The 26,484-nt window shown below is 34.2% G+C and overlaps 1 long non-coding RNA gene across 1 annotated transcript; it reads left to right on the forward strand.

Annotated features, from left to right (window-relative positions):
- Positions 1 to 5,485: 5,485 nt before the first annotated feature.
- LOC144301624 (uncharacterized) lies at positions 5,486 to 24,684 on the forward strand. The gene is made up of 5 exons (XR_013368380.1): positions 5,486 to 5,549; positions 8,545 to 8,647; positions 22,388 to 22,461; positions 23,155 to 23,266; positions 24,390 to 24,684. It is a non-coding gene; the product is annotated as an uncharacterized LOC144301624 (long non-coding RNA).
- Positions 24,685 to 26,484: the final 1,800 nt, after the last annotated feature.

Genomic DNA, 26,484 nt, shown 5'->3' on the forward strand with positions numbered 1-26,484 from the left:
AGCTGTAGAAAGCAACTCATAGAAATTATTCATCAGTTCTTGAACTAAAACCAGAGGGACTAAGATATTTAGTGGAAAATCTATTATTGAAAGTATATCTATATGTAGAAATTTTTTTTAATAATTTAATGATACTGTTTTTCTATTTTGTAAATTAATGTAGTAAATTATAGTAGCTGATATAATCTCAGTCCCCTGATACTTTTTAAATCATTCTTCTTTATGCACCAATCATAGCACTTATGTTTCAAAGATATTACTTAAAGCTGAAAGAATATCACATTTTTTTGATATCACATTTTTTAATAACCTTGAGTACCTCCATCTTTACAAGCTCAAAAATTAAATTGATCTTTATTCTTTAGAAGTGTTTGTCAGCTTTCAGGATCTCTCCCACTTTTAGAATAAGAGATTGACAAAAATCTCAACTATGTTAAGTAGAAGTTATTTGTCTGTAAATTATTTCAAAATAACTGTTTTTTCTTTCACACAAGTTCAGATTGTTAAGTACTTAAAAATTATTTATTTGTATAAGAACAATGTAGTTAATATAATTATATACCTAGCAATGTAGCCTCATACGTGTTCAATAGAGTAATAATATGAACTGCCATCCAGTATTCCATATTTCAGAAAATATTAAAACATTTCCTTAACATGTTAAGTTTTTTCTTCAAATTTTCCACAATTTGTTCAGATTTGTGAAAATATATAGATACATTTCATATTTTTGCAACAAACATTTTCAGATACTAGATCCAAAGACCAAAAGCATATATAGAAAATGTATCAAGTCATTTACATAGCCTATGTCAGTTCTTCTTTGATAAATTTGGAATGTCATTGACTTTCAGATCAAGGCCATATATTTCATCAGTAATTAATGCAAATATAATCATAGTGACACTATATTTTATGATAATAGTAAATGTATTTCTTTCAAATTCAACTTCTTTCAATATGCGTTGTAATTAATTGAGGGTCTTAACTATTTCTTCCACATTATATCTATTACTCACTCTTCCATAATATTTATGGGTTGCACAACACTTTTTGGTTGTGGTTAAAAATCAAAACATCATTCAAAGAATGACAGAGTTAAAAGGACTCTTTGCAAGCACCTCAAATGAGGCAGTTTTTTACTTATTAGATAATTTTTCTTTTAAGATTCTTTTTTTCTGTTAATGCAAATGAGAAGGAGCTAAATGAGCATTTAGGAACCTGTTATAAGCAAGATATCTTTCTGCCATGATATATAACTTTTCTGCATCACACTGTGACTAGTTATTGTAATTCCCATTATATAGACTGGAGATCTGGCCTATAAAATGTGAGTTGTCTCACCCCAGAGTAAGATACCCTAGAAGAAAGCATGGCTAGAAACTGGTGCTCAGATCTCTGTGAAGTCTAAGTTCAGATGTTTTTAATATATTATCTTCAGTGAACTGATGAAATGTTTTACAGACAGATTTAATCTCCTACCTTTGTGTCCTCCCCAAAGAGGTGGCCGATGTTTTTTTTTAACATTTCATACAATATAAGATGCTCCCATATTAAAATGATAAAACTGGCTCCAGAAAATGATGTCTAGCTACATTTAAATAGCTAAATAATAACATCAGACATCTTGAAACTAACAAAAACTAATCCCAGATGTGACAATGATGCTAATTGTGGGATGACAACACTGTTGACTTTGTGTAGTATAGTCTTTAACTGTGAAGTGAAAACAAGCAGGATTATAGAATCTTGGAGTAGGAAGGGAATTTGAGGCATCTGTTTCAATCCATGTAAATCTATTAATAGAAAGTACAAGAGCCTGGATATTTGCCTTTCAAGTTTCTGACATGGTTCTTTTCTAAAGGCTGTTTTGTGTAAGGAGGGATGATGTGAATATTTGGAAGTAAGAGGAACATCACAGCATGATGTGGGGCATATCTTTTGGCATCAAATAATTTATATCAGCTTCAGAAGGAACTTTGTTCTGAAGAGTATTATTTGGAAAGATATTTTCCAATGACAAATTTTAAAAAATTGTGGACATAAAACTATCAAATTAAAAAAAAAAACACTCCATATTATATTTAAATTACATCATGTATTTATTCTAAAGTGGCTAAATTTAAAGCCAACCATGTTGTTGGAGTTCCTTACTCATAAATACCCACAAAAACAAATAAATAAAGTGATATGTTAACTAACTAGGTAGTGGAATCCTTTCGCAATATATTTGTATATAAAATTATCATGATGTGCACTTTAAATATTTTGCCATTTTGTCAATTATGCTTCAATAGTGCCATAAAAAATAGAACACAAGAATAAACCATGAATTGCTTTAATGTAAAATAAGTTCTAAATTCATGCATTTCTGTGTATGTGTTTCTGCATTATCTTTTAATTGACTTCTATCTTTTTATTTTAGGTAAAATAAAGATAAGGTTACTGTTTTGTTTTATTTGATGGGTGACTTGTCATTTCCTTCATTCATTCTATTTATAGTAAAGCAAAATTCAGTGTGTTATGACTGATAAAGATCTGGACCTTACAGTTAAGGAGGTAGTAAGAAAGAATAAGACATAACAATTTATGCAATAGATTATTCAATTTGTGTGGTAAGATTTTTGTGAAATAAATCTCTGATTTTATTGAAGTAATTGTATATTTCAATTGAGGTTATTGAGTCCCATCTAATTTAGAAACTCTTAAATAAATGTTTACTTGGATATAGGAAAGAAATGCATATCGCTATTTTATTCATAAATGTTTTGATTAAAATGGATTTTGTCAGATTATTTTATAAAATAAATAATTATAATGAACTGTTCCTTTTAGATATATTTCTTCTTCTAAAAGACTGAAAGAGAGCATTTAACATAAAATGAAACAAAATTTTAAGCAGATCCATACACAAAACATCACCAAACAGGGTTTCTTAGGACTAGAATGATACAGATATACAAAAATATAAGAAGTTCAGATATATATTTTATCAATTCAGATATAAGGAAAATCCCAGTTTGTCTATACATTTAAGGAGAGAGAATGAGTGATGCCTGGGTGGCTCAGTGGTTGAGCATCTGCCTTGGACTCAGGGTGTGATCCCAAAGTCGCAAGATCGGGTCCCACAACAGGCTTCCGGCATGGAGCCTGCTTCTCCCTCTGCCTATGTCTCTGCCTCTTTCTCTGTGTGTGTATTTTCCATGAATAAATAAATAAAATCTTTAAAAAAAAAAAAAGGAGAAAGAAAAATAAAGAAGAATGATGGCAATCTCTTTCACTGCTTTTATTGGCATAGTTCCCATATAGTGTATGTGTGTATAGTGGTGTATGGTAGTTGAAATTTGTCTCCTCAGTATTAATTCTGACCCTCTCCCAACTTAAGGAATAGTGTGTTATGGGATTAACAGACTCCCCAACCCCTAGTACCATAGAATGTGGCCTTATTTAGCGATAGGGTCTTGACAGAGATAAAAGCTAAAATGAGTTTCCTAGAGTAGGCTCTATTCCAATATGACTCGTGTCCTTATAAAAAAGGGAAATTTGAACATCGAGATGGACAAACCTAGAAGACGGACAATGCAAAGAGACAGGGAGAAACCGGCCATCCCATAAGCCAAGGAAAGACTCCTAGAACAAACCCTTTCATTGGGGCCTCAGAAAGAACCTACCCTGCTGACTTGATTTCAAACTTCCAGACTCCAGAATCACAAGGCAATACATTTCTGTTTTTTTTTTTAAGCCCCTCAGCTTGTAGCTCTCTCTCATGGCAGCCCTTGCAAATGCATACAAAGTGCCTCTACTTTCCTTAGCCAACTCCTCCTCTGCTGCCCATAGCTTAGAGTTTCTCCCCACTCATAGGTATATTCCATTGCCCAGTCAGAGAAACCAGACCTACAGTTCCCTCCTAGGACTTCTTATCAGAGCCACCTCTTGCTTTGGGGTTTTGGTGCTGTAAGAGATTCAGATGGAGAAGATAAGGAGAACAACTCAGTAAAGAGAGATAGACAAGAAAGGATGAGTGATAGGGAGAGCAAAACTGTCCAAATTATACCGGTTCAGCTGCTGCCTCTGGCCAGGTGTGAAGAGCTACACCTGCACAACTCAACAATATTTTTTTTTTCTGTTAGAGTGAGCTAGTTTGAGCTGGAATTCTAATCCTTTGATTAAAAAGGACCTGAAGATTCTGGCTAACACTGTGCATAGTTGACTCAGTGTCTTTCATTTCTCTATTTCAGGAATACATGTATTTATGTATATGCACATGGAGACCAAACATGCCAGTTAAGGAAGAGACACTGAATGAATTTCAGCTTGGTTTGAATTTGTATACCTAGTCTGTATGAGCACATTTCAGAGGATATTATTAGAACTGAATTTGGTGTCATTGTATTGTTGGATTTGTTTCATCCACTTTTTCTTATCTACTTGTCCACATAAGTAGGAACTCGCTCTAAAGCTAATTAATACTACTGCTATATTTACTGTACCTTTCCATAAGGAAGGTGCTGATTATATGAAGTGCTACTCCCAACCAAGGTGTGTGCCCTAGAGGGGGTGCACTGATGTGATTGATGTAGGGCTCAGTCTAAATCCTGACCAGAGTGGGACTTCAGGATATTTGGTCACCAAAATTAAACACACACACACACACACACACACACACACCATGATGCTAAAATACTTGAGTGGAATACCCAGGCAATATTACATTCTAAAAGACTTTGCTAAACTCTATGCAGAATTTATAAATCTGTTGTCCAAACCCTGATTACAATTTTTCCCCTTGCTTCTATTTGAGAGAGCTGCATTTTGAGAGAACTTTTCTTAGAAAGTTCTGCCTACCATGAGAAAGATGGGGCAACCATTTTTCACCTCAAGACAGGTGAAAAGCAAATGATATATTTTTAAATATGATTATTTAGAGAGAAAAAGGGAAGGAGTGGGTATACCCTCTCTTATCTCAAACCTAAAGAAAATATTTCAATAGGACAATTCAGGCAGCTTGAGAAGTGTTTCCTATAATTAGTAAGAAAAAGTCAACTGATGTTAGGCTTTGCCTAAGCAATCTAAAGGGTGAGAGATGGGCGGGATAGCTGCCGATGGATGAACCAAAGCAGTAGTAGCTGATTAGGGAAGTCTACCCCAATTTGCCAATGCCAAAGGGCTGTGTGTGTGTGTGTTTTCAAGAAGTTTGCCCAAAGGGGCAAATGGGCTTATGTAAAGAAAATCTAGAAATACTGCCAGATGCTCAGAGGCAGAGAAAGAAGCAAATGTGGACCCAGAGAAGGGAACATCACACAACGGTGAGGAATTAAGACAAGGGAGGGTTCACAGAAGAAAAGGCATCAGCCTCAAACTATTTTTTAGGCTGAAGGGAGGGTAACAGTAGCCCTTTCTCTCACTCTCTGTATGCCTATCTCTATGGAGACAGAAACCTCTGTTGCCAAGAATGGAGGAAACAAGTAGAATTCTAAGGCAGAGAAAGAGGAAAAAAAATCAGCCACTTGACTCTTTACCTTGACTGTTGGCTTCCCTGTCTGTAGCAGGTCTGAACATGGAGAGTAAAATAAGCCCTACCTTTAAAGCAGTTAAATTTTTACTATTACCATGAAACAAAGTATTTTAATAACTTACAAGAGAACTTTTTATTACTTGAGTTATATCAGGAAAGAAATACTACATAAATATAAAGGAATAGCGGGAGACAAAAAAGGAAAAAAAATGAATATATTCATTCCATCTACTTACAAGGAACTATCTCTCTGTCTAAAATAATACACAGTGGCTTCATATACAGGCTTTATCCAAAAATTGGCAAGAAAGGAAGTGTCCAATAAATGTCTGTTGAATAACTGTGGGTTCTTAAACAAATGATGTTATTCCAACACTTAGCTTAATAAACAACTTATGTATACATTTTGAAAATATTTAATATTTGTTTTATTCCCCATTTTCCTCAACTTTAGGAAGTTATTCTTCTTAATGCAATTTTGGTATATTTTATGCCCCTTGGTTGCTTAACATACAATTACAAAGATTGTTGTAAACAACAGCAATTTCATTTCATAGACTCAAGCATCTTTTTTTAAGAATTTATTTGAGAGAGAATACACGTGCGAGTGGGGAGAGGGGCCAAGTGAGAGAGGGAGAGTCTAGAGCAGACTCCCCCTGAGCATGGAGCCCAAACGGGGTATGATCCCAGGACCTTAAGATCATGACCTAAGCCGATATCAAGATCATTAACTGAGCCACCCAGGTGCCCCTCAATCATCCTTTTTAATAAATATTCAAAATAGCTTTAGAAAACAAAGCATAGAAAAGAAAATGGTGGGATTTTATTTGGTTGCATGACCTTCAGCCATTACTTAACCATTTTGTGCTCAGAGTCTTCATGGTAAAATGTGGATAATAATTAACTACTTCATTAGTTTGCCACAAGGATTAAATGTGTTCAGGCATTTAAAACCTTAGCATAATGACTGTAACACGGCAGTCTTTGGAGAAATATTTGTGAGTAGTATTGTCATTCTTTACCTCATAATGCATCTGTGTGTTATACTAATGAGGAACTAGTGCTTCAGTATTGACATATTTCTACATGCAAGACTTCCATGAAATGGAGGTGGACATGATTATCAGTGACTCACAAATATTATTATATATTATGTCTTATAGGCACAGTAATATTTCCTGTTATTCATAAAACACAATAGGAATTACAAAAATACTGCTTCGCGCTATGAGGCAATACAAACGAAAACATTAACGTGTAGATTAAGGACCACTAATAAAGACGTTGTCTACCTGTTTTGTTAAAATGGAATGTAATCTAAGCACAAGGAATATATTATAATATTATGCAAATAGAATTCTTATAAAATCTGACCAAAATATCCAAAAACATAGCTAATATATACCCAGGTTTTTCTATACTTAAAAAAAAGCTCAAAGATTTACTTATTTATTTTAAAGAAAGAGATAGAAAGAGAGAATAGGGAAAGAGACAGAGGGAGAGAATCCCAAGCAGACTGCCTGCTGAGCACAGAGCCTGAGATCATGACCTGAGCTAAAACCCAGAGTCAGTCAGTGGCCAACTGAGCCACACAGGTGCCCTGAAAAGCTCTTTACTCTTAAAGGTTTTCTTCTCTTCCTTTCCTTCTCTATTTTTTTTCTTCCTTTGTTTCTTTATTTCTTTAATACCAGATTGTTTCTTTTTTTTTTTTCTATGTACAGGATTTAGATCATTTGTTTTCAAATGATGCCAAGATAAGCCCTTAACCTGGTTATAATAGCAATGATTCTGATGCTTGTCTGGTTATTAGAGATTTGAATTGTGCTTCAGCTTTTCATCATCACTGTCCTGCAGCCTCATTTCTGAATTGCATGCAGATACTCAAGACCTAAAAAGCACTAACGCTCCATGATTAGGTATCTCCCTGCTGCAAGTGGAGAAAGAATTTAGGAATATCTGTTCTATTAGTAACACTCATGAAACAAAGTGACAGAAACCAAGATTCATTACCTTTCTGGCATATTCTAGGTCTTTCCATGAAGATCTTTTCTTTTTGAAACCACATAGAGGGTAACTTCTATGACCAGTGTCTGTTATCAAAGGAGATACAAAAATGACAAGCACAATCTCAGAATCCTCAACCAGCCCTGTTGTGATTATGGAGTGGTAGAGATGATAAACACAGAGGATAGACTTTATCACTAACCAGGACTGTGTCCAAAACCCTATGCAGTCAGTTTTTTATCTCTTTGAATAGCATGAGATTCTATAACCCACTTCACATATTTTAGAGGTTGACCAGATTATTTCTGAAGCTCCTTTCTCCTGTGCCTGCCCCCAGCTGGCTGACCAAGGCTCTTAAATCTTACCATTCTGCTGACGAAAGTAGTTCAGAAAAGAAATCCAGGGAGCGGTTTCTTTTCAAGTCTAAACAGAACTGGCCTGTCACCTTATTCGTATCTTCCTTGAGACCTCTGCCCTGTGCCCCAGGCCCAGGCCTTCTAAGGCATGAGGTAAACTATGTGAGGCAACCACCCAGGGTCAAGCTTCCCACCCCCAGCCTCATTAATAGATTGATGACGAAGGAAGAGGGTAGAGAATCATAAAGCAATCTGAAAGAAAGACAAAAAGAGTCTAAGAAAGAGTTCCAAGAGGGAAAAGTTCACTTTCCCTAGCCCTGTTCAATTAAAACACACTAGAATGTTTTAAAGGAAAATGCAATTAACCAAATGAGGTTCATTAAAAATTGTTCATTTTGTCATATTTTAGAAAAAACAACTAATATAGTACACTGCATCAGAATAGTGAATAATACTAGCGATTTTAAGAAATTGTAGATAGTATTGGAAGAAAATCAAGCGTTCTTCCCTGTGAATTTGAGGTTCTTTCTCATTCAATATTCCTTCTCATTTCTTTTTGGAACTATCTGCCCTACTTATTGAGAAACCAATGCCTTTGCCCTCAGTCTGTTTTGCATGACACTGTTTTGAATGTTTTGAAAGACACTGATCCTGCTTCTTTCTCCCTAGGTCATCATGATTTCAGGTATAACTGAAGCATGGAAATAGATGAACACATCACACAGCATCATTGCATTACTTTAGATTCTTTGCCTGAACTGTCCAAAAGGAGGTATTTGTTTTCCCCTAATGTTATTATGTTGGGGACCCAGAAGCTAGGAGCTTTTCAGAGTCATGTTGTGAATAATGCTTGAGTAAAAGGCCAAAATACAGAGGGAAAATGAGAATCAGGAAGTAGGTCCCCTGGACCATGCCATGACAAAAATCAGCCCAAGTTCTGGACTTCTCAACTGTATGATCCAATGTGTTCCTTTTCTGTTAAAGAATAATAGTAATAATGTTTTCATTTAATTAGTTTAATTGATTATTTAATTAATTAATTAATTAAAAATTTTCGACTACTCTTTAGAGTTTCTACTACTAAACCAAAAAATTCAGACTAGTAAGATCACCTTGTATCTTGACCACTATTTCTAATCAAATTCCAATTGAATCTTGTTTAATTTTATAAGAGGTAAGATCAAATTGGCTAATTACTATTTGAAACCAATAATATGCAGTACATTTTATTCTCATATTAAATGCAATTAATGCTATTGGTATTATTAAATGTATTTTTAAGTTATTGGCAGATTCTGCCCTTTTAATACTTTAGAATAAGCAGCATAGTTTCATGTCTTGGGTCCTTGATATTTTCCTGAGTTTTCCAACAGCTTCTGGTCTGCAGGACATGATGTTCTTTCCTTTCAGGTAATTACATTTGAAATAATCCATGATGCTATCAAAATTACAACTGCATTTGCTTATTTTTGTAGAAGTCACTTTACAGGGTTTTTTTTCCCTTCCTTTCGACTTTGTAATAATGAATATCCTATGACTTTTTATATTTGAAATAACGTTCAAATTATTTTCAAATATTTTGAAATTGGCAAAATAAAAAAAGACTTCTGCCAAATAAATTTTGCTTGAATTTATAAGTGTGTGTGTTTTTGATGGAAACTTAATCCATATGTTTCTCATTCATTTACAATTAGCTGACAAAAATGTTGTTTTGCAAGAGTTTGATATCTACTATTTTCAAAATCATGCTTCAATAATTTCCTCTCGTCTACAGAATGTTAAAAGGAAATCTATCTCAATCAGCATAATTTGATGTCTTGATTTTTTTATTCTATTTGTGGATCCAGGTGGCATATTGCCAATGGATTGATCGAAGTTTACTTTAATAAATATTTATATGCTAAACAGTTGAAGTGATAGAAAAGGAACACAAATATATCAGAGGGAAAAATAATGGGAAAAATGGATAATAAAAAGATAATAGCAAAATGGCTCAGCCCCAAGGCAATTTCCTAAAGAACTACATGCTGTAAAACTTTGGGTTTGAATCATTTTTATATTTTAAGTTATGGAACAATAAGTCTTCCTAATTTTACAATAGAGAGCAAGTGCTAGAGTTCCAAGCAGATTCTCAATTAAGAGAGTATGTGCCTGATGTGTGTGTGACTTTGCTCCTCTACTTCCCTTCACTCTATCCTGTAATATACCTGAATCCTGCAACTGGACCCAAGGGAGTTGGAGCCCCCAGATAGTACTACAGTGAGACAAAATCTCATTTTGTGTTCAAAACTACTGAATTGGGAAAGACAATTGTCAACTGACACATTTCATGAGGGCTCAGATATTAGGAGCAATTGAGCCTCATATCCCTTTTGATGAGCAGATATTTGCATCATTTGCATAGCATATTCTTCATAATTTGTCTCCATTCTGAAAATAAAGTGGCATTACCACTAATACTTAACAATTATCAATCACTCCCATATATCAGGCTTTCTGCTGAGTGTTTGCTTGCATCAATACTAGCCCTCCAAATAACAGGAAAATTACATCTTGTTATGTGTGTTTACGGGGGAATAATTTAATAGGATCACCTATTCTACAAGTTCCCACTGTTAGTATTTTAGGACTATTGGGTTGGTTTTTTAAAAAGATTTTATTTATTTATTCATGAGAGACACACAGAGAGAGGCAGAGACACAGGCAGAGGGAGAAGCAGGCTCCACACAGGGAGCCTGATATAGGACTCGATCCATGGACTCCAGGATCATGCCCTCAGCCAAAGGCAGGCACTAAACTGCTGAGTCACCCGGGCATCCCTAGGACTATTCAAGAATATTTTATATTCTCCCAACATTTCTGAATTACTTCCTATAAGAAATACATCTTAATACAGAATTAATAGGGATGTGTATATATTAACAAAGGGATGTGCATATATTAACAACAAAGTTTTTAATGTTATAACACATTAACAAATGTGTATATATTAACATATATTTATATTATTTATATAAACGATACACATATATCTGTATATATGTGTATATATATATATAGAGAGAGAGAGAGAGAGAGAGAAAGATGCACACACACACACACACACATCTATCCATCTCTGCATAACAAAGACTAAATATGCACAACAGCTACCAATGTTCCAATAATCTTGCCACCTAGAAGTCACCTATGGGACTTCAGGGTCACATAAAATGTTTTTAAGTCTGGACCAGGAATTAGCCTACAGTGTGTTGACCATAACAATGAACAGTTGGAGATGCAATGTTAGGTTTTCACCACATTCTATATCTAACTCTGGTCAATAGTGTGTGGATGAGCCGTTCTTCATTCCATTGGTCAGAAATTGGGTATAGGATGTGGACAAGATGCTTTCGATACACATGTTCAATCAGAGAGGAGAAAAGAAGACATCCAGTAGTCGCTGGTTGAGAGAAACACTGAACTCTAACTGGATAGCTATTATGAAAGTACTTTACTTAGGGATTGAGGGAGATTACTCCTTTCTCTAAGGCACAAATCTCTTAGACATGCCTTCCTAGACTTTGCATTCTGAGAAGTTACTGATCAATGAGTCTACTTGTCTAGGTCTTAAATGAGAATTCCTTAGGAGATACCTTCTTCTCAATAATGGAACCCCAAGCCTCATTTTAGATGTTAAACAGTCAGGTTTCCTTGGCAATATATTGTGTCAAAAACTGAGTAGACTTTCGCTCAGTTCTGCATACCAGAAATCATACCCATAGTTCTTTCTTTAATTTAAATCTCAAGAATAATTATTTTCCTTATTCATATCATCATTCTTCCTTCTCAGCTGAATGGCATTTATTTAAGACTACGTGGTACAATATGTAGGAAGGCAACACCCTTAAATTCTCCTTTCCTCAGTTTCTTTTTTCAGCTAAGAGTTATATTAAAAGTTACTACCACTTCAGTCTCTTCACTTGAATTCATCCAACTGATGGCCAAAATATGACATTGTCACTCAAAGTCTTTGTAATCCCAGCCATTACTGCCTAAAATCTAAGGCTGCAAGGGGTAAAATCTCTGTGTTGTCCCTATTTTCTTACCTCTATGCCAATTCTGAACTTATATTTTCTCTGCAATAATTTATCAAGTGCAGTCAATAATAACCACGCACACTCATGCTTTCATTTTACCCATCCATGTTTCCTGCCTTCCCCCAAAGCAACTGCATATCTTAGGATTACTCAATGTTGTCTTACTGTATATTAGTGATCACCAGCTTTCTAGCCCATAGCACCCAAGTCCTCATCACCTGCACTTAGTTTTTCACTATAGCCACATATTTTAGCTTTTGTTTAAAATTTTCTGTATTAAAATAAAATAAAACAAAACAAAATAAAATTTTCTGTATTAGTCAGGATAGGATAGATTATATTGCAATATTCCAAATTAGTCAAGATAGAATAGAGAGATACATTTCAACATCTCACTGGCTACCTGTAATAAAAGTTTATTTTTGTTCATGTATGAGTCCAGTACAGTGTGTGGATCTCCAAACTTTGCTAAGAACTTCTCCTTTTCAAGCAGTGACTCACAGACCAGGCTGCTTCCATTTTTTAACTATGCCATTTGGTATAAGTGGCCTCTCAAGCTACTCTATGATAGGAAAAAAGAAATAGAACATCACATGAGTTATTTCTGTTAGGGATATGCCTGAAAACATCTTCAACATCATCCACACAACATTGACCAAAATTTGGTCCCATGACACCCACATTTACTCAAGGGACCCTGAGGATTGTAGTCTTTCTGTGCCCCAGAACAGGAAGTAGAATGATGAACACATAGCACTCTTTGCCATATCACTGAAAATGCTGAATTACAAACTCTCTTTCTTCATTTATTTTTATTTGCCATTTGAAGGGTAAAATAAGAAATTATGCTTCATATAAACTTACCCCTTACCCTTCATATAAACTTAAATACTATCTACTGGTCTATTGCATTAATTTATTTCCATTTTTAAGCAACTATTACCAAAAAGTTCTAATAAAGAATGTCTTTTTCCTTGAAACCATTATAAAAAAAAACTCTCTTCCCTCTGAGAAATGCAGAATTGGAGAAAAATACATTGGCAGAACCACATACAGTCTATAAGCTGTGTCTCCTCCCCCTCTCATTCCATCTCTTAAGGACTAAAAACACAGTTTCTGGCTTCAGGAATCCGCATATGGGAAATGTTTAGTGCTATATAAAAAGGTTTTAACATTTAGTGATATATTTAATCATATTATACTACGTACTGTCCAGGTCATATCAAATTTATTTTTTTATTAATTTTTTATTTATTTATGATAGTCACAGAGAGAGGGGCAGAGACATAGGCAGAGGGAGAAGCAGGCTCCATGCAGGGAGCCCGACGTGGGATTCGATCCCGGGTCTCCAGGATCGCGCCCTGGGCCAAAGGCAGGCGCCAAACCGCTGCGCCACCCAGGGATCCCTCAAATTTATTTTTTAAAACACGCTTTGACATGTGTCCTTGAGTGGGTATGCCTATTGACCATTCAGACACCAATACTAAAGAGTAGAGAACAGCAAGGATGATTCCAAGATTTCTGCCTAAGATAACGACTTGATTAAAACAAAGACAAAATTAAACATTATTCCTAGAAAAATCTCTGAATGTTCACCAATTAAAAATTAGTGAGCTCACCAGCCTGAATAATATAATAGATGTATGTGATAGTATATATCTACCTGAGTGTGCTTTATAAAATGTGGCTGTTGGTACTTGGAAAACAAAATGTTGTTTTTTGTTTATTCATTCATAATGCTATATCCTTAATCTAAAGACTGATAAAATCTTCCTCTCTTTTGATTATAATCTTTTTTTTAAATTTTTATTTATTTTATGATAGTCACAGAGAGAGAGAGAGAGAGAGGCAGAGACACAGGCAGAGGGAGAAGCAGGCTCCATGCACCGGGAGCCCCACATGGGATTTGATCCCGGGCTCCAGGATCACACCCTGGGCCAAAGGCAGGCACTAAACCACTGCACCCGCCACCCAGGGATCCCTCTTTTGATTATAATCTTAAAGCTGAAAGTGACACTTATTCCACTAAACAAAAATAAGTTCTTAAATAATTTGTACTAGAAATTACATTAACTTCAATTCAGTTGAATGCAAAGCAGTAGATTAATAAGAAGGATTTTAAGATACAAATAATTAAATAAAAACAATAACTCAATACATATTGCTGCATTTCAGACATAGGTAGAGTAGGGCTTAACTTCGAGAATAAGAATTTATGTTAAAATAAAGTTATGATATAGTCAAAAGAACAAAAGTACAGTACTGTGTGGAGGATTGCCATTAGACACTACTTTTGAAATTATTTTCGCTTAACGTTTAAGAAAATAAAAAAAGATTTTTTTTTCTTTTGAATTCATTTGTTTTAGCTTCTTTTCAAAAGATTTTATTTGTTTATTTATTTCCTGCACAAGCAGGAAAGGAGGGGAAGGGCAGAAAAAGTGGGACCGGAGAACAGAGGAAGGGAGGGCAGGGACCCTGATGGGCTCAGTCCCAGGACTCTGAGATCAGGACCTGAGCCAAAGGCAGATGCTTAGTCCACTGAGCCACTCAGGTGACCCTTGTTTTACCTTTCTTTCTCCATCTTCCATTGTGGGCTTCTTAGTAGAGATCTATTTCTATGGTTTTAAACACACTTTTTTTATGCGACTTGTGATGGATTTGCCTCATAATGAACTCAACCCTCAGAAATTAACTTTCTCCATAAATATTATAATTATTCAATAAAAATTCATATTAAAAACTAGTCTTTTAGTTGTCCTGAGATGTGTTTGATTTCAGGGGCTATTTAAAACATTCATAGAGACCATATACTATACATGCAATATCTTACTTTTCATTTGTGTGTGTGTGTGTTTTATGTGTGTGTGCATTCTTACATATTTTAGGAGAGAAACTGCATAATAAACATTTTGTTCCCCATCCTGAGGCTGGACCCTGACCCTACTAGGCCACTGAAAGAATCACTAGTGTGTAGACTTAAGCAGAAAGGAGATTAAGCTAAGAAAGATGTAGACTAGAAGAATTAATTGGTGAAGAAAGAGATCAATGGAGTCTGTTGATGGATCTAGACAATAATAATAATAATAATATGAATAAGTAAGGTGAATCTAAACAAAAATAAAATGGGGTGCCTAGTGTCTTAGCTGGTTAGGCAGCTGACTCTTGATTTCAGCTCAGGTCATGACCTCAGGGTCCTGGGATCTAGCCCAGCAATGAGCTCCACACCAAGTAGGGAGTCAGCTTGAGGATTCTTTCTCTCTCTTTCTCTCCCTCTGCCCCTCCCCCTGCTCATGCTCTCTCTCTCTCTCTCTCTCTCTCTCTCTCTCTCAAATAAATCTGTTTTAAAAAATTTGAAAAAATTAAACATATGCTTGTTTTAATTGTCATATTATGCAAGAGTAAAATAGAAGATAAGTTAAAAAGCCCAAAAAGAGTAGAAAAGAGATTTTTTTATCATAGAGTTTAATAATGATCATATTTTTAACATAAGCTCTGGGAAAAATGGATATAGATGAAGTAACTTGCAAATCAGTGAGGAAAAGATGCATACAAGAATAAAGCTCAGTCAGATTAGTAGATCACCAAAAAGACGGTGATGCAGTATTTGTGAAAATGACAGGAAATCAAGGTAAGTAAATACACACACGCAAATTAAAGGATGGCAAAAAGATTAAAATATATACATAAGCATAATAAAAGTAAATGAATTAAACACACTAGCATGTGAAAAAGAAGAGTTGTAGAATTCGTTGCATAATATGATATCCTTCATATAAAACTTTTCAATGCAATAAAAATACTATGTTTTTGTTGGATACATATGTTTGCTATAATACGCTTACAGAAACAAAAATGGAAAAGGCATACACCCAATTCAAAACAACAAGTACTTCAAAGAAAGAAAGATAAATTATTTGGGGTTTTATTTTATTTAATAGTAAGTTAAATTTTGCTAATTCTGGGGAGTACACACATGGCTGTCTCTGTGGTTTTGTGTTTGAGTTGTTTCACAATTAAAAAAGATTAACTGTGTAAGTGAGGATATAAGCTAACCTTGTCTAGATCTGACAGACATCCCTCTGTGTCCCTATATCATCCAAAGATCATTGTTTCTTCATTTTGTTTGTCATATCACCCCCTTAGTGTGTCATATTCGCCTACTTCTTCAAGGATGGCCTACCGCTAGCAAGAAAAGGGAAAGAAAAAAACAGAGTAAGAAGCTTTTAAAGACATGACACTCCAGTTTCACATATTTATTAAGCCATCAGCCAGAATTTAGTCATATGATCACACCAGTATGCAAAAGAGGCTGGCAAATACAGTCTTAAGTTCGGTGAACATATGTCCGGGTTAATACTTTGAGGTTCTACTATTAAGAGGAAACAGAACTAAGCATGAAGATGGTCACACTCTTCTGTAGAATCATTAATAGTACAGAGTTTCTAAAAGTTTGGGCTATAGACTACTGATTGTTCAGAATCTTTTTTCTTGAGAGGAGTATAATTTTATGCTGCTAGGGTATTATATTTTAGCAAAAAGCAGTTTCATGGGAGAACTTTTGGCTTATGTAAAGTTTACCCCCTACAATACACACACACACACACACACACACACACACACACACACACAATTTTCGGCTTGATGAGGAAATAAATGAACTGTTCTTGTAGTGCTTGAGGGACATGCATAATTACTTTTATCGAGATATTTCATGAATTTAAAAAAAAAGATATTTCATGAATTGAAACCAAAGAATCATATTTTTCCTGAGCACTAAACTGTATGAGGAAGAGTGGGATTAAGGCAAGTGGTTTAAATTCTTCTCCTAAGAAAATCTCTTTTGTTTAAATTAAAGCAGTACTCCTTAACATATATAGGCAACTGGGAAGAATTGCAGAAGAGAAATAATACTAAAATGGTCAAGATTCGATTATTTCACATTGTTAAACTGGTAAACCACCCTCCAAAAGTATCTCAGCCAGACAGGGTGTGTTATAGCTTGTTACATGTTGCCATTAACTTAAAACCTGTCTCTTGATCGTATGTGTGAGATAGTGATAGCAGTTACTCTGATTTCAAGCATCTAAATACAGGGAAAAAATCTCTTATTTTGCTCCTCTAATATCTATTTATTTATGAGGAATAAGGTACAATTTTAAATTCTTCTGCAGCCCTTGTATCCATAACTTGGTGGTAGGATACGACTATCCTCTGAAATGTATGAGTACTATGCTAAATATTTGTTAATCTATTTTTCAAATTTAATTATTTGTACTCATGTTATGCATTCAAAAAAAATGTCAAAAGCAAAAAATACACAAAAGACACCATAGAGCACTGAAGTCCTTCAAAGCAGCCAAGTTCTGCAATTTCTTGTTAAAGTTTTGTGAGGTGAAGTTGGCCTAACACAGATATTTTCCAGAGATGTGGAGTTGGCAGATATGATGCACATTGGCATTTACTAACGAAAAAATAAACTAGTTCAAATGATTGGAAAATATGCAGAGTGTTTGTATCTTATTATCTGTTAATGATGCGAGCAGTATAATTGGAAGCTACAAATGACTTTCACAACTTAGGTAAATGATTTTCTTCAATTGCATGTATTACATTGTAGTAGCTGCTAAGTATAGAGAGGTTTTTCCGACTTTAAAATATGAGCAAAGAACACAGAATGGAGAATAAAGTGGAAAATTCTAGGGATATTAAAGACTTTAAGCATTAAAATTTATACAATTATAAGGCAACATTTCTGTCCAACTATTCTGTGAAAGGAAATGAAAAGACAAAATTATTTTTTATTGTTTTTATTCTGTGTGTTATTTTAGGTACAAGTTAATGCTTCAAGGCAGTTAGTAAACAATGTAGAGTCCTTTACCATAATGTGAATACAATTATACAAAATTGTTATGATAGCTTTGGAAGCTATGTATGTGAGAATACAGGAAAAAAATAAATATTTTGAAAGAAAAACACATTATATGTTGGAAAATTGATGACAATTTGAGACACATTTCAAAATGTCCTGAAAATAAATACTAAGCCATGTTTCTATTTGCTGACAATAGCAGAATGCATATAACAAATTTTCTTTTATTTTAGACAATTTTAATGCCATATATATATATATATATATATATATATATATATATGAAAAAATACAGTTGACACTTTGGTTCCCATTCATTTTCAGAATTAGCTATGCCCAAATACATAAACATTATTTTGGTTTTGGAACGCATCAATAACAAGGTCCTCCCTGTTTTCCAGTGGATTGATATGGCTCTGTGAAGCATGACAATTATCCTTAAATAACATGCCTGTAGTTTAAATAATTTACAAGACACTGAGGCTTAGTTCATTATGATTTTCCTTTTTAGAAAACATAAATCTTCATGGAGGGTAAATAGCTTAGCATTACACTACAAACATCTCCTAGCTTTAGGAGGAAAAAGGGTAAGTACACATTTATTAAGTGTGTCCCAGGCTTTCAGATGAGGAAGAAAACATGATCATGGACTTAACTGGCCAACGCTACAAATCCACGGGTTTTAAAATGTACATACCCAAGAAAGTTAGAAAATTAGGATTCCTAAGAAATCCAGTAGGTTGGATGACTTTTCGAATATTTACAGAGAAGTTATCACCTACATTCATTATACTGATACATAAAATAGAAGGAAAAGGTTGGTCCTTCCTTCTGGAGGCCATTCAAAAGTATAGAGGAGAGAATCCTAGAAGTTACAACAGTTGGAAAGTTTCAAACTTGTCTCAAAGTTAAGCAGCACTAGGAAGATTAACTGAATTTGTTTCCATTTCAGAATTAATATTCTTAGAATGCAAGTGATCTAGATATATTGATTCTTTCTGCTTAGAAGAAATGCACTGGATGGGAAGTAATCAGAGAGGGAGAAAAACCATGGGAGACTCTTAAGTATAGGAAACTAACTGAAAGTTGCTGGAGGGAAGGTGGATGAGGGGATGGAGTAATTGAGTCATGGGCATTAAGGAGGGCATGTGATGTGATGAACACTGGGTATTACTTGCAACTGATGAATTATTGACCTCTACACTTGAAACTAATGATGTATTATATGTGGGCTAAATGAATTTAAATTTTTTAAAAAGAAATGTAGAAAAAGACAAAATGCATGAAATAGTTACAAACTATAGCTGTAGGGGAAAAAAGAGAAAAGAGGGCTTATTTTAAGAAGTAAATTGTTGAAAATTAAGCCTTTAAGAGAGTAAAAAGTTTCCTACTGTGATAAGAATGTTCCAAAATAATTTTTATTAATTTATCATATTACTGTTGTTTACTTCTACTCAGCACTTACTTTGTAAGTTTATGTGAAAAGGAAAAAGGAAAATAAAAAAGAGAAAAGAAAATAAAGAAAAGAAAAGGAAAGGAAAGGAAAGAAAAAAGAAACATGGACCTGCCATAGCTTACCCTGGCAGTTAGTATTTCCATGAGTTGTGATTTCCCAAATATGTAAATTCAAACCTAGTTTTCAAACTAATTTAACAGTGATGGCCCAGTTAGTTTCTGTAGCTGTTTGGTAAAGATATTGTGTTTCTTCTATTTAAGCCTCATTTAAAATGAAACCCAAACTCTAAATCTTTGACCTTATTTTTAGTAATAAGCACACACAAAAAACATTGTGAGGCCAAAAATAATTTGGCAGTTTTATTTCAAAGAAGCTATAGAAATATTACTTTCATACCAGGATTTAAGCTTTAATTGACTAAGCAGTTTTAGTGTTCATACCAAGATAGGTGACTTCCAAAATTTGCATTTAAGATTGTAAGATTAACTTTTTTTCCCTTAAAATGAAGGGCTATGACTGCTCCTGCAATATTAATGTCTTCAGAAAGGGGAGTGAATATAGCAACAATCAAACCAGCTCAATTTGGATTGCGAAAATGCTTTTTACCTCTGGCTTGTTTTATCATGATAAACATTTTATCCAAGAATGAATTTTCAAAGTTCTAGTTGGTTAAGTAGGCGAGGCAATTGATTCTCATTGAATTCATAGAGGATGTAAATATAAAACATATAAAAAGATACCACTAGATTCAGATGATTCATATTCCACTAATTTATTAATATTATTAAATTCATAAGCAAATGTTTGTATAAGCTCTTATGAAAGTTAAAAGGTTTTGTACAATAATATTTTATTCTTTTAAAATATATCTCAGGGTAAAACATAATAATAGAAAATTCTCTATGTATTTATGTGTATTTTTTAATTTTTTAAATATTTTATTTATTTATTCATGAGAGGCACAGAGAAAGAGAGAAACAAACTATTCACACTGAAAAATCCACTATCCCAGAGAATATTTGATGGGAATATGAAATGGCAAACTTGATAAATATAATCATAACAACAATTGTGAGAGATGAAGTAGTGGTGTTTAGCCAGGGAATATAATTCACTACAGGTGAGTGGTAACTTGATGTGACCATCATGTTCCAGGATGTAACACTCAGCTTCAACCTCGTGAATGATCCTTTTTTTTGAGGGGATGCTACAAGACCATAGCATCTCACTTTATCCTCTCTCGGATTTCTCGTTCTTTATCTTCTTCATCGATAATTCTTCTTCCAAGTAACATTTGGAAGTTGGACCTTTTTACTCCTTTCCTGAACCAATTTCACATTTCATGTCTCGTACCTGGTAGACATACCCTATTAATAAGTTCCCTCATAAACAACTTCATTTTCTGAAAGCAAATAAACACATAACTCAAAGTTATGAAAATGAACAGATTATAGAGAAACAGAATGATGATGGGAGGAGGTGGAACTTAACATAGACTGATAAAAGAATGCCTCTTTCAGAGGGACCTTTAGATCTTAGGTCAAAGCTCAGAAATTACTCCTATGGCTCATGCCTATAGGAGAATTAGAAACAGAGAAAAGAGCATGAGCACAATCCCTATGTTAAAAGGTTACATGGTGCACTTGAGCTCAGTGAACAGGGCAGTATGAGAAGTTTAAAAGCTAGACAGTAGCCAAGATCATGAAAGATTTGATGGAACATGAAAGTCATTTGGTTATTATTCTATCACTAGAAAGGAATAGAATAAAGTGTGATATGCTGCATTCATTTATTCAAAAGAAATTTGCTACATGCCTAATATGTGCCTAGTCCTGTATCAGGCACCAGGAATATGATGTTAAAAAGACAAAGATACCAGTTTTGCTCTCATAAAAACTTACAGTTTAATAAAGATTTGAATATTAATTACATATGAGTATATAAACCCAAACTAATATGTGCTCTGAAGGTAAGAAATGTGATCCCAGAATAATTTACATCTCTGGCATAGCATGGCTTGAGGAGTCGGAGAATGCTCCCTGGAGGAAGAAATCATTAAACTGAGATTTGATGAATGGGATGGGAGCATCTAACTAGGTCAAGCGTTAAGGAGAGATGCAATTATCGCTACTATGGTGTTAACCAAAGTGTTGAAGAGCACTGTGGTTTGACTGCCAAAGTTAAATGGCCTTGTAATGTGAGATGATGCTACAAAAGTACACAGAACTAGAGACATAATATATCATGTAAGTCCTGTAAGAATTTGGCTAATAGCTTAAGAGCAATGGAGACCACTGAAAACTTTAAATGTGCCCGAGAAATGATCAGATGTGGAAATGTTAGTCTGGTTGCAAGATGCAGAAGAAGAGATTGGAAGACAATCGGATTGGATGAAAAGAGTGTTTGACAGAGATATACTCCCATACTCAGGCAGGAAAGATGGTACAAGTGGACAGATTTCACCTATATTTAGGACAATATTTCTCAACTTCATTTTTAATCACCCAGTTTTTTTTTAATTATTATTTTTTTTTTATTTATGATAGTCACACAGAGAGAGAAAGAGAGAGAGGCAGAGACACAGGCAGAGACATAGGCAGAGGGAGAAGCAGGCTCCATGCACCAGGAGCCCGATGTGGGATTCGATCCCGAGTCTCCAGGATCGCGCCCTGGGCCAAAGGCAGGCACTAAACCACTGCGCCACCCAGGGATCCCATCACCCAGTTTTTTTAAACATTTTAAGAACCCCTCCTCTATGAAATTTTAATACTATTTTAAATTGATATCTGATTTTATACTGTAGATATATATATTCTTTATAGATAAAAAATAAAAATGTTTGTGCTCCTACCAATTAATTAATTTTCAGTCCCCTCATGACAATCTGCAACTCATGAAGGATGCATGCCTTAGAAATATAATTCAACAGATCATAGAAGTGATTTGAACATAGGATAGAAAGAGGAAAGAGATCAAAGTTTCTAGGTTATGTAATTTGATGGTGTCCTTTTTGAGAAAGGGAACACTGGAAATGGATCAGATTTGAGTGAAGTCAGGAAAGATCATGGGTATTCATTTAGCATATCAAGTCTGAAATATCTTTCTTAGAAATCCAAATGGAAGATTTCATCCAAGTGGCCATAAGAGTGAAGTTGTTTCTGTCATTCATTGCTTTTCTGAAGGTAACTAATATCTTCTTGCTTATAAAATCTGGTACAGAAGGCCCTACTGCATCTTGTCAATGATGTTGGACTTCAGTGGGTGGGGGTGGAAAAAGGATGAAGGAGAATGTCCTGGGTGAAATGGTTGAGTCTGAGAGAGAGAGAAACCCCACACACATCCAGGGAGACTTGGGTGCAGGGTCGTTTTTTGAACTTTCTTAATCAAATCCTGCTGCCAATTGGAAAAATGAATGAAGTAAAATCTTTCTAAATGTCTTGTTCTGGGAGTAGAGAAGTAAAAATCTTGTAAAGACTTCATATCCATGATGGAGGAAGAAAATTAAATAAGTGCATCTTGGGAGGAGTTCTATTATTTTTATCTAAGAGAACTAGTTTAATTTGAATTTTTAGAAATAAGAAGAGTTGTCATTCAAACATTCAAAAGCATAGCTAATTTTTTAAAAACAGTAAATTTGATTAATCAAAATTAATCAAGTAAGCTACGATTATGTGCAATAAAAAGAGAAATTGACAACATAAGTCGCCTACGACCTAATGTATACCCATGTTCCATGTTTGATTTCTGTCCAGTAAGCCACTCTACAATTATCGTCCAATTGCAATGCAACTAAATATATTCAAGGGGACACTTAATTGATTTATAAATAATAGAAACAATAATGAAAGCTTGTCCTTCTTTTGGGTACTTTCCAGCTACTGGTTATTTCAAATAATATCCTAGAAGAAAGAATATATAACATACGTTGTGAATTTTCTGCAACTATTGCTACATGTAACAACAATGGTGAATCTACATTCTACCATAGTAAGTAAATCAAGTCAGAAACAAAGGAGTATATACTGTAATGAATATATATATATATATATATATATATATATATATATACACATATATATGTACACATACACACAAATATATGTATTCAAAAATAGACAAAAGTAATCAATCTATGGTATAGAAGCCAAGGAATACCTTAGAGTTTATTTTTTATTTTTATTTTTTTTTACCTTAGAGTTTAATGTAGAGTAATGTAGAGTAATGTAGAGTTTAATGACTGGTGGGGGTGGGGGGGAAACACCAGGAAGACTTGATTGTTTATTTCAAAGGGATTCTACTCCTACATATACAACAGCATATAGAACATTCCTAATTGTAGGTTATTACAAATAATTCTGCTATGAGATTATTGTACATACCTTTGGTGCACATATATATGCAATTCTTTTTTTTTTTTAAGATTTATTTATTTATTTATGATAGACATAGAGAGAGAGAGAGAGAGAGAGAGAGAGAGAGGCAGAGACATAGGCAGAGGGAGAAGCAGGCTCCATGCACCGGGAGCCCGATGTGGGATTCGATCCCGGGACTCCAGGATCGCGCCCTGGGCCAAAGGCAGGCGCCAAACCGCTGAGCCACCCAGGGATCCCTATATATGCAATTCTGATGATACTGTTAAAACACAATATTATAAAGTCAAAAACATCACTGTCATGCAAATGTAATATAAGCTCACGTCAATGATTTCATAACTAATTAATAATTACTAATGCATTAACGAAAGAACCAGTAATATGGTGATGCTGTTTCAAAGAGCATTTGAGAAACAGGAACTTATACAGTTTATTAGAAAAAGTACACAGCAATAGTTTATTTAGCTATTTATTTTTATATGAGATATTTGTTTAATGTTCTGCAGGGCAATAAACTTTAGGGTTAGGAATGTTCATATTTTTGAACTCAGTATGGAAAATAGAGAGAGTTAATATTTTCTATCTGCATCCCTATTGTTTCAGAATATGAAATAAACATGTATTAACTTTGCCATTAAATTATTTTATACTAATTATAAATATTTCAAATACTTTGCAAAACAGAACAGGCACTTACTAGATAAGTAAAGTAATTGTTTTCTTTGTATTGTGCCTAGGAAATACCAAGATTTTAAAAGGAAGCCTAAGAAACCAAGAAGGATCACCAGAGGAACTAAAGAATATAAATATGGAAGCAATAATTTGTCTATCATGAGTGAATAAGGGAATTACTGAAATGAAAAGTTGGGGCAGAATTTTAAAGGCTACTCTTTTTCCTATGGGTTCCTGATTCTGCAGAGGAAAGGAAGAACATACTGCATCAATGTGAATGTTCTGGAATGTGCTCAAGCTCCACAACTAATATTTCATGTTGATTGCACTTAGCAATAGCAAAATACAGGGGAAAATAAAGCAATGAAAGGATCAGAATGGATGCATTGCTAACCATTTTTATTATGGGTACAAAGTTTGTACTTCTTAGTGTATGGCCCTGAAATTCATATAGAATCTTCCAGAAACCAAGCCCTCTTTAAATCCAAGTCAGTTGGTGGCCAAGTCAGATTGGTCATTAGATACCTCAATAAAAACCCTGCTTCATGTCATCCTATAAGAATCCACAGTTGACCCAACATTTTATAGAAAACTACTTAAGGAAAACAGACCATTCTTCAACAGCAGTTTGATGTGATAATTTATGGTCACTCTAAATATTCCATTATTATGGAATTTCCCTGTCCCTACAAAAACCAGATCCTACAAATTTCATACAAATCATCCAATGTGGGCCGATATATAAAATTCCTACTCACTATTTGGAGGGAAGAAGGACCTTAATTTTCTATGGGTTACTTTTCAGGTACATGGAAGAGAACAAAACCACTAAGAATAAATTCTCTTAAGAAACTTGCTTTTCTTTTGGGTATGGAATGGGGTTAACCATTATTTTTTTCAGTTTTACAAATGTTAGCCATATTGAATCCATTTGGTGGTCCAACTATATACTCTACAAAAAACAAATAAACAGAAAAAAAAATAATCAAAACCAAAAGTGCTATTGGAGGAGTCAGTATAGCTGAAGAGGTATTATTTTATTTGTTCTAAACAGAGTTGTATTCATTGTAATACTTTTAAACAGGAAAGATTTTGATTTGGCTCTACTTCAGGAAAACACATATCTAAAAGATAGCCAAGTTTCTGGAGATTTGGACAAAATAGATACCATGAGAACACACTTTTATTGTTGAATATGGATGACTGCCATCCTTTTCTAATAAAGAATTAAAATCTAGGAACTTTTCCTGCCATCTACCCCACTCAGTAGCCATCACAGCAGTTTGCGTGTGCACAGTGGTAAAGCGTGTTGTACTCCTGGCATTATTCTGACTTAGATGTTACTCTCTGTTGACTGCCACATTCCATAAAAGGATTAGCTTGCACAGGCAATATACAGTACAATGTTTGAGTCTGAGCTGATTGAAAAAGCACTAATATACTTCCACTATTTAAGAAAACTTCAAGCTCTTTATGACACATATAAGAAAAGATGAAAGTTCCCTTTCCTGGAAAATAAACACCCCCTATATAAATAAACAAAGACCTCTATAGCGGTATAAATTGTTTGTGAAAATGGCTCTACTTGGGAAGAAACAAAGAAAGAAGTAACTTATTGCCAGATTAAACAGTTGCTACCGTACCGATCTTTTTTCTTTTAATCTATACCAAGAAATTCAGGCTCAAATATTTGGCAATTTAAGTATTATATAATATTTAGAAGTTTTGCTTTGTTGTCAAATCCTCTAAACATTTCTTCAAGAGAACATAAAAAGCAAAACCATAAAAGGAGACCACAATTTAAAAAAGATAAATTAGAATTAATCAAAACTGAAGACCTCTGCCCTAAGATGCTGTTACCAAATGAAAAGACAAGTCATAGATGGTGATATTTTCAGTATTTGTGAAATATATTTGGCAAATCGCTTGTATCTGTAATATATAAAAAGTCCTTAAAATTCAGTGATGTAGTGAGAAGGAAACAGACCCAGTTTTTAAACAATGTATAAAAAAATTTTTTAAAGATAATTCAGGAAAGATAATTTACAAGTGGTAAATAAAGGCATGAAAAGATGTTCAACATTATTATTCATCTGAGAAATGCAAATCAAAATGTAAATAATATAACCATTAAAATCCATTAAAATTGCTAAGATTTTA

The sequence above is a fragment of the Canis aureus genome, chromosome 30 (genome assembly GCF_053574225.1).
Source record: "Canis aureus isolate CA01 chromosome 30, VMU_Caureus_v.1.0, whole genome shotgun sequence".
In the NCBI taxonomy this organism is placed as follows: Eukaryota; Metazoa; Chordata; class Mammalia; order Carnivora; family Canidae; genus Canis; species Canis aureus.